We start from the raw sequence: 10,297 nt of genomic DNA on the forward strand, positions 1-10,297 counted from the left end.
TATTCCACCCATAGTGTTATGTCCATGGCTCGCGCTCATATATTGCGTGAAAGTTTATAGGTTTGAGATTACTAAAGTATGAAACAATTGCTTGGCTTGTCATCGGGGTTGTGCATGATGAGAGCATTCTTGTGTGACGAAAATGAAACATGACTAAACCATATGATTTTGTAGGGATGAACTTTCTTTGGCCATGTTATTTTGAGAAGACATAATTGCTTAGTTAGTATGCTTGAAGTATTATTATTTTTATGTCAATATGAACTTTTGTCTTGAATCTTTCGGATCTGAATATTCATACCACAATTAAGAAGAATTACATTAAAATTATGCCAAGTAGCACTCTGTATCAAAATTTTTGTTTTTATCATTTACCTACTCGAGGACGAGCAGGAATTAAGCTTGGGGATGCTTGATACGTCTCCAACGTATCTATAATTTTTGATTGCTCCATGCTATATTATCTACTGTTTTGGACATTATTGGGCTTTATTATCCACTTTTATATTATTTTTGGGACTAACCTATTAACCGGAGGCCCAACCCAGAATTGTTGTTTTTGCCTGTTTTAGGGTTTCGAAGAAAAGGAATATCAAACAGAGTCCAAACAGAATGAAACCTTTGGGAACGTGATTTTCTCAATGAACAAGACCCGGGAGACTTGGACCCTACGTCGAGAAATAAAAGAGGAGGCCACGAGGTAGGGGGCGCGCCTACCCCCCAGGCGCGCCCTCCACCCTCGTGGGCCCCCTATTGCTCCACCGACGTACTCTTTCCTCCTATATATACCTACGTACCCCCAAACGATCAGATACAGAGCCAAAACCCTAATTCCACCGCTGTAACTTTCTGTATCCACGAGATCCCATCTTGGGGCCTGTTCCGGAGCTCCACCAGAGGGGGCATCTATCACGGAGGGCTTCTACATCAACACCATAGCCCTCCGATGAAGTGTGAGTAGTTTACCTCAGACCTACGGGTCCATAGTTAGTAGCTAGATGGCTTCTTCTCTCTTTTTGGATCTCAATACAATGTTCTCCCCCTCTCTTGTGGAGATCTATTCAAGGTAATCTTCTTTTTGGGGCGTGTTTATTGAGACCGATGGATTGTGGGTTTATGATCAAGTCTATCCATGAATAATATTTGAATCTTCTCTGAATTCTTTTATGTATGATTGGTTATCCTTGGAAGTCTCTTCGAATTATCAGTTTGGTTTGGCCTACTAGATTGATCTTTCTTGCAACGTGAGAAGTGCTTAGCTTTGGGTTCAACCTTGCGGTGTCCTTTCCCAGTGACAGTAGTGGCAGAAAGGCACATATTGTATTGTTGCCATCGAGGATAACAAGATGGGGTTTTCTTCATATTGCATGAGTCTATCCCTCTACATCATGTCATCTTGCTGAAGGCGTTACTCTTTTTTTAACTTTATACTCTAGATGCATGTTGGATAGCGGTCGAGGAGTGGAGTAATAGTAGTAGATGCATGCAGGAGTCGGTCTACTTGTCTCGGACGTGATGCCTATATACATGATCATACCTAGATATTCTCATAACTATGCTCAATTCTGTCAATTGCTCAACAGTAATTTGTTCACCCACCGTAGAATACTTATGCTCTCGAGAGAAGCCACTAGTGAAACCTATGGTCCCCGGGTCTATCTTTATCATATTAATCTCCTACTACTTAGTTATTTCCTTTGTTATTTACTTTGCCTTTATTTTACTTTGCATCTTTATCACAAAAATACCAAAAATATTATCTTATCATATCTATCAGATCTCACTCTCGTAAGTGGCCTTATAGGGATTGACAACCCCTATTTGCGTTGGTTGCGAGGATTTATTTGTTTTGTGCAGGTATGAGGGACTCGCGCGTAGCCTCCTACTGGATTGATACCTTGGTTCTCAAAAACTGAGGGAAATACTTACGCTACTTTGCTGCATCATCCCTTCCTCTTCGGGGAAAACCAATGCAGTGCTCAAGAGGTAGCACATAGTTAGTAGCTAGATGGCTTCATCTCTCTCTCTCTCTTGATTCTCAATACAATGGTCTCTTGGAGATCCATATGATGTAACTCTTTTGCGGTGTGTTTTGTGGGATCGATGAACTTTGAGTTTATGATCAGATCTATCTTTTTATATCCATGAAAGTATTTGAGTTTCTTTGATCTCTTTTATGCATGATTGCTTATAGCCTCGTTTTTGTTCTCCGATATTTGGGTTTTCATTGGCCAACTTGATCTATTTATCTTGCAATGGGAAGATATGCTTGTAGTGGGTTCGATCTTACGGTGCTTGATCCCAGTGACAGAAAGGGAAGCGACACATATGTATCGTTGCTACTAAGGATAGAATGATGGGGTCTATCTCTACATAGATAGATCTTGACAACATCATGTCATCGTTCTTATTGCATTACTCCATTTCTCCATGAACGTAATACATTAGATGCATGTTGGATAGCAGTCGATGTGTGGAGTAATAGTAGTAGATGCAGGCAGGAGTCAATCTACTAATCTTTGACGTGATGCCTATATAATGATCATTGCCTGTATATCATCATAATCATTTGAAGTTTTGTCAATTGCCCAACAGTAATTTGTTCACCCACCGTTTGCTATTTTTCTCGAGAGAAGCCACTAGTGAAACCTATGGCCCCTGGGTCTTATTTCTCATATATTTGCCTTTGCGATCTACTTTGGTCTTGTATTTATTTTCAGATCTATTTAACAAAAAATACAAAAATACTTTGCTGCACTTTATTTTATTTGCGATCTATTCATTCAATCTAATACAACTTTCTCCCGTCACGCACCAATTTCTGGCACCATTACCCGAAAGGGATTGACAACCAATTTAACACGTCGGGTTGCGAGTGGTTGTTATTTGTGTGCAGGGGTTGTTCACATTGTGTCGCTTGGTTCTCCTACTGGTTCGATAACCTTGGTTTCATATCTGAGGGAAATACCTACCGCTGTTGTGCTGCATCATCCCTTCCTCTTTGGGAAAATACCTGTGTTGCTTCAAGCGTCATGAGAAGGAATTTCTGGCACCGTTGTCGGGGAGGATCTTCAACATATACCAGGTTCCTAATCACAAATCTCATCTCCTCGCAATTTACATTATTTGCCATTTGCCTCTCGGTTTCCTCTCCCCCACTTCACAAATAATTGCCGTTTTATTCGCCTCTCTTTTCTGTTCGCCGTTTTCTTGCCGGATCTGTTTTTGTGTGCAACATTGTTTGCCGTTATTTTGCATAGTTCTTCCTCTATCGCTTGCACTCCCGGGAACGAGGTTCTCAACTTTAAACAAAGGGGAGGAGAAAATTTAAAAGATGCTTGGTATAGAATTTGCAATGCTCGTAATAGATCTATCCGTAAGCAATCTACTGTTGTTCTTCTTTGCTGTTTTTATGTTGGCATCACCACTTAGTATAGATTCGTCCTTGATATGATTACCGGTGGAAATTTCTTGATGTGTCCCTCTCTTGATGCTTTTAATGCTATGGGAAATTTGGTGGGATCACTACCCCTCATGATTAATGAAACAACATTGACTCTTGAGCATGTTATGGAAAGAGTAGATGTTATTGAGAAGAAAATTCTCACCGAAGATCATATGGAAATTATAGATAAAAAGTTGCATAATTTTGCCACTAATTTTGGGTCAAAAGCGGGAGATATTTTTAAGTTGTTAAAAGAGAAGAGAAGGGTACCTTAATCCATGAAAGAATAGAAGAAAGTCCGTCTTAGATTGATAAATTAGAAGAAATCTTTAGTAATCTAAGCACGGCTTTTGCTTCCGCTAAAACTAGCAAGAAAACTCCCGTAAGGAGGAGTAGATCCAAGAACAAGGGTGCAACTTCTAGTAATAGTAATAATGGAGATCTTAAGATGATTAGTGTTCACCCGGATTTTGTTGAAGTGATAATAGATCCTTTTTGCAAGAATGAAATCTTTCAATTTATTCCTAGGAGTATTGTTATTGAAGATCTTTATGCTAAGTCTCTGAAGGATCCTAAGTGTTTGATTGAAGAGTTGGACAAGCTAGGATGACAAAACTTAGATCCTTGCTTTATGCCTAGCTAACGGCGTAAAACTATAGCGCTTGTTGGAGGCAACCCAATGAATAAATTATACTTTTGCTTTTTGCTTCCTGTTTTTGTGTGTTAGCACAATTATGATACTGTCATGATTGTGTTTTCTATGTTATAATTTGTGTTTGTGCCAAGTAAAGCCTTTAGGATCTGCTTGGGTGATAGTTCTTTGATCTTGCTGAAAAAACAGAAACTTTTACGCTCACGAAATTAATTTTCATTTTCTTACCAGAGAGTGATAAAATACCCATTCCACTTGCAGTAGATCAATATACAAATTTCTCAGGTCGTCCTAATTTTTCAAAAAATTTGGAGTTACAGAAGTATTTTAAACAGTCACATTCCTACACACTGTTCTGTTTTGATAGATTCTGTTTTCTTTGTGTTGTGTGCTTATTTTGATGGCTCTGCGGTTTTCTTTGATGAGTTTTTGCCATAAAGAAGATGGAATACAATAGATATAGTACAAGAACAAAATATGAATTGGTTTGATACAGTAATTATAGCAGTGGTTTATTATTCTTATACTAACGGATCTCACGAAGGTTTTGTTGAGTTTTGTGTGATTGAAGTTTTCAAGTTTTGGGTTATCTTATGATGGATGAAGGAAGGATGGAAGAGCCTAAGCTTGGGGATGACCCGACATCCCAAGCTATTATCCAAAAATGAGCAACCAACTAAGCTTGGGGATGCCCTGAGTGGCATCCCCGCTTTCTTCCAACGACCATCGGTATTTTACTCGAAACTATATTTTTATTTGTCACATGATATGTGTTTTGCTTGGAGAGTCTTGTATGATATGAGTGTTTGATTGTTTTATTTTGTGTTTTAAGTCATCAATCTTGCTAGACACACCTATTTGAGAGAGCCAAAATTATGTCATGACTTGTTAGAATTGCTCTCTATGCTTCACTTCAATTTTTATGAGCAATGGACTTGCTCTATTGCTTCACTTATATCTTTTTGAGCACAATGTGCTTTATTATTTTTGAAGAAATGATATCTTGCTTCACTTAGATTTATTTGAGAGTTATTAAAATTTTCAAGAAATTCTCTCTTGCTTCACTTAAATTAATTTGAGAGAAAGAAAATTTTATTATGCTCATGATCTTCACTTATATTTGTTGGAGCTTGTCAAAAGCAACACATGAAATTAGTCCCAAAGTGATAGATATCCAAGAAGGATATCATAAAAACTTTCATGAAGATCATTGGATAAAATAAACTTGATTCTTAGTGATATTTTTGAGATATGACGATGTGATATGTGAGTTATGTCGGTGAGTAATTATGCTTTAGTAAGAATATTGGTGTTAAGGTTTGTGATTCCCTATGCAAGTACGAAAGTCAATAGTCATGCAATGAAATTACATCCTACTTGTGGTGCATTGTTCAGTGTTATTTATGCTTAATGCTTGCTTATGAGATTATCTGTTTCTTGGTTGGTCGCTTCTCAATCTTTTGCTAGCCCTCACTTTGCACTAAGTATGATCACTACTTGTGCAACCAAAAACCTTTAAACCAGTTTTGCCACATGAGTCCACTATATCTACCTGTACGCAATATTATTTTGCCGTTCTAAGCAAATTTGCATGTGCCATCTGTAATTTTCAAAATAAAGTTCTCTTTTGTGTGTTTGTTTCGCTCGCGGAGCGGTGAGGGGTGGCTAATATTTTCCATGCTAGATGTGTTATTCTCAAGATGAGTGTTTATTCACTTGTCATTGCACGAGAGTAGGGCAAAGGTATTAGGGATGCCCAGCCCCGAAATGCAAAAAAATGAATTTACTTTATGTTGTCAAATAATAAATTCCTTGGAAAGTGTTGGTATGGAGGGCACCGGTGGATACGGTTAGCCATGGAAAGTGAAAGTATGGTGGAAAAAGGAATGAACTTTATTTTATGTTTGGGAACCGCCTACGATATATCTATGAATGGAAAGTATTGGGAACTCTAAGTCATTTTCGTTGGTGGGATGGATACACCTCCCAAAATGTTTTTATCTCTAAGTTTTTCGCTTTGAGCTCTGGCACTTCTACAAATCCCTACTTCCCTCTACGAAGGGACTTTCTTTTACTTTCTGCAATTTTTATTTTTGAATTTGAGTCTCCATCTTGTCTTATAGAAGCACCAACTAGGAGGCAATATGACCGTACTTAAGTATTGGGTATAGTTACTATTCGAATGTGTTTCATGAATGGATCAATGGTTGAGCATGACGGGCTAGGGATAACTTATTTTAGCGTTGATATTTTGAAAGACATGGTTGCTTGTTGATATGCTTGAGTATCTAAATTATCATGTGAAAACTAGATTATTTCTTTGAACAATTAAAAGTCCAAATTTCCATACTATAAAGAAAAGAAATATGATAAGACATATTAGGCAGCATTCCACATCACAAATTCTGTTTTTGTCAGTTACCTACTCGAGGACGAGTAGGAGTTAAGCTTGGGGATGTTGATACGTCTCCAACGTATCTATATTTTTTATTGTTCCATGCTGTTATATGATCAATCTTGGATGTTTTATAAGCATTTTATAGTCATTTTATATCGTTTTTTGGTACTAACCTATTGACATAGTGTCAAGTGCCAGTTGTTGTTTTTCCATATTTTTTACATCGCAGAAAATCAATATCAGACGGATTCCAAATGCCCCAAAACATTACGGAGAATTTTTATGGGCCAGAAGGAACACAATGGGGCATGGTTGCTCCTGGGGGTGCCCCCAGGGGGGCACAACACACCAGGGCGCGCCCGGAGGCCCAGGTGCGCCCTGATGGGTTGTGCCCACCTCAGGTGCCCCCTGGACCACCTCTTTGCTGTATAAATACCCCAATATTCCAGAAACCCTAGGGGAGTCGACGAAATATTCATCCAGTCGCCGTAGAGTCCAGAACCACCAAATCCATTCTAGACACCATCTCGGATGGGGTTCACCACCTCCATGGGTGCCTCTCCAATGATGCGTGAGTAGTTCTTTGTAGACCTTCGGGTCCGTAGTTAGTAGCTAGATGGCTTCATCTCTCTCTTGATTCTCAATACAATGGTCTCTTGGAGATCCATATGATGTAACTCTTTTGTAGCGTGTTTGTTGGGATCAATGAACTTTGAGTTTATTATCAGATATATCTTTTTATATCCATGAAAGTATTTGAGTTTCTTTGATCTATTGTATGCATGATTGCTTATAGCCTCGTATTTCTTCTCCGATATTTGGGGTTTGTTTGGCCAACTTGATCTATTTATCTTGCAATGGGAAGATGTGCTTTGTAGTGGGTTCGATCTTATGGTGCTTGATCCCAGTGACAGAAAGGGAAACGAAACGTATGTATCGTTGCTACTGAGGATAAAACGATGGGGTCTAACTCTACATAGATAGATCTTGTCTACATCATGTCATTGTTCTTATTGCATTACTCCGTTTCTCCATGAACTTAATACACTAGATGCATGATGGATAGCGGTCCATGTGTGGATTAATAGTAGTAGATGGAGGCAGGAGTCGGTCTACTAATCTTGGACGTGATGCCTATATAATGATCATTGCCTGGATATCATCATAATTATTTGAAGTTCTATGAATTGCCCAACAGTAATTTTTTCACCCACCGCTTTGCTATTTTCCTCAAGAGAAGCCACTAGTGAAACCTACGCCCCCCGGGTCTTCTCTCTCATTTATTTGCCTTTGCGATCTACTTTTTTCTTGCATTTATTTTTAGATATATTAAACCAAAAAATACTTTGCTACACTTTATTTTATTTGCGATCTATTTATTCAATCTATTACAACTTTCTCCCATCACGCACCAATTTCTGGCACCGTTACCCGAAAGGGATTGACAACCCCTTTAACACGTCGGGTTGCGAGTGGTTGTTATTTGTGTGCAGGGGCTGTTTACATTGTGTTGCTTGGTTCTCCTACTGGTTGGATAAACTTGGTTTCATATATGAGGGAAATAGCTACCACTGCTATGCTGCATCATCCCTTCCTCTTTGGGGAAATACCGACGTAGCTTCAAGCGACATCATCACCACGCCGTCGTGCTGACGGAACTCTCCCTCGACCCTCTACTGGATCAAGAGTTCGTATGACGTCATCGAGCTGAACATGTGCTGAAAACAGAGGTGTCGTGCGTTCGATACTTGGATCAGTTGGATCGTGAAGACATTCGACTACATCAACCGCGTTAATCTAACGCTTCCGCTTTCGGTCTACGAGGGTACGTGGACACACTCTCCCTGTCTCATTGCTATACATCTCCTAGATAGATCTTGTGTGGTCATAGGGATATTTTTTGAAATTGCATGCTATGTTCCCCAACACATATTGCTTGAGTTAATTCCTCTACATCATGTCATCTTGCTTAAAGTGTTACTCTGTTCTTATGAACTTAATACTCTAGATGCATGCTGGATAGCTGTCGATGTGTGGAGTAATAGTAGTAGATGCAGAATCATTTCGGTCTACTTGACACGGATGTGATGCCTATATTCATGATCATTGCCTTAGATATTGTCATAACTTTGTGCTTTTCTATCAATTGCTCAGCAATATTTTGCTCACCCACCGTCATAATTTCTATCTCGAGAGAAGCCTCTAGTGAAACCTATGGCCCCGGATCTATTTTTCATCATATAAGTTTCTGATTTACTTTATTTGCAATCTTTTACTTTCCATTCCACAAACCAAGAATACCAAAAATATTACTTTGCCATTTATCCATCTCTATCAGATCTCACGTTTCAAATAACCATGATGGGATTGACAACCCCTTTATCACGTTGGGTGCAAGTTGGTGTTTGCTTGTGCAGGTGTTAGGTGGCTTGCACGTTGTCTCCTACTGGATTGATGCCTTGGTTCTCAAAACTGAGGGGAATACTTACTCTACTTTGCTGCATCACCCTTTCCTCTTCAAGGGAAAAACCAACGCAAGCTCAAGAGGTAGCATGTACCCATTTTTTCCTTAGGGTATCGTATGAAGACGCACTTATCCAATTTGGGTTCGAGCTTATCAGGCTGAAGCCTTTTGACATAAGTGTCACAACCCCAAATTATAAGAAAAGACATCTTAGGTTTCTTGCTAAACCACATTTCAAACGGTGTCATCTCAATGGATTTAGATGGTGCCTTATTAATTGTGAATGCGGTTGTCTCTAATGCATGACCCCAAAATGATAGTGGTAAATCGGTAAGAGACATCATAGATCGCGCTATATCTAATAAAGTACTGTTACGACATTCAGACACACCATTACGCTATGGTGTTCCAGGTGGCGTGAGTTGTGAAACAATTCCACATTGTTTTAAATGAAAGCCAAACTCTTAACTCAAATATTTTCCTCCGCGATCAAATCATAGAAACTTTATTTTCTTGTTATGATGATTCTCCACTTGAATCTGAAATTCTTTGAACTTTTCAAATGTTTCAGACTTGTGTTTCATTAAGTAGATATACCCATACCTGCTCAAATCATCTATGAAGGTCATAAAATAATGATACTCGCCGCGTGCTTTAATACTCATCGGATATCATACATTGGTATGTATTATTTCCAATAAGTCATTAGCTCGCTCCATTGTTCCAGAGAATGGAGTTTTAGTCATCTTGCCCATGAGGCATGGTTCGTAAGTATCAAATGATTCATAGTCAAGTGATTCTAAAAGTCCATCTGCATGGAGTTTCTTCATGCGCTTTACACCAATATGACCTAAACGGCAGTGCCACAAGTATGTCGCACTATCATTATCAACTTTGCATCTTTTGGCATCAATATTACGAATCTGTGTATCCCAACAATCGAGATTCAATAAACCATTCACATTGGGTGTATGACCATAGAAGGTTTTATTCATGTAAACAGAACAATAATTATTCTCTAGCTTAAATGAATAAACATATTGCAATAAACATGATCTAATCATATTCATCCTCAACGCAAACAACAAATAACATTTATTTAGGTTCAACACTAATCCCGAAGGTAGAGGGAGTGTGCGATGGTGACCATATCAACCTTGGAATCATTTCCAAAACGCATCGTCACCTTGCTTTTAATTAGTCTCTGCAACTCCTGTTTCGAGTTACTAATCTTAGCAACTGAACCAGTGTCAAATACCTAGGGGTTACTATGAACACTAGTAAAATACACATCAATATATAACATGTATATCAAATATATACTTTTGTTCACTATGC

The sequence above is a fragment of the Triticum dicoccoides genome, chromosome 3A (genome assembly GCF_002162155.2).
Source record: "Triticum dicoccoides isolate Atlit2015 ecotype Zavitan chromosome 3A, WEW_v2.0, whole genome shotgun sequence".
NCBI classification, from domain to species: domain Eukaryota; kingdom Viridiplantae; phylum Streptophyta; class Magnoliopsida; order Poales; family Poaceae; genus Triticum; species Triticum dicoccoides.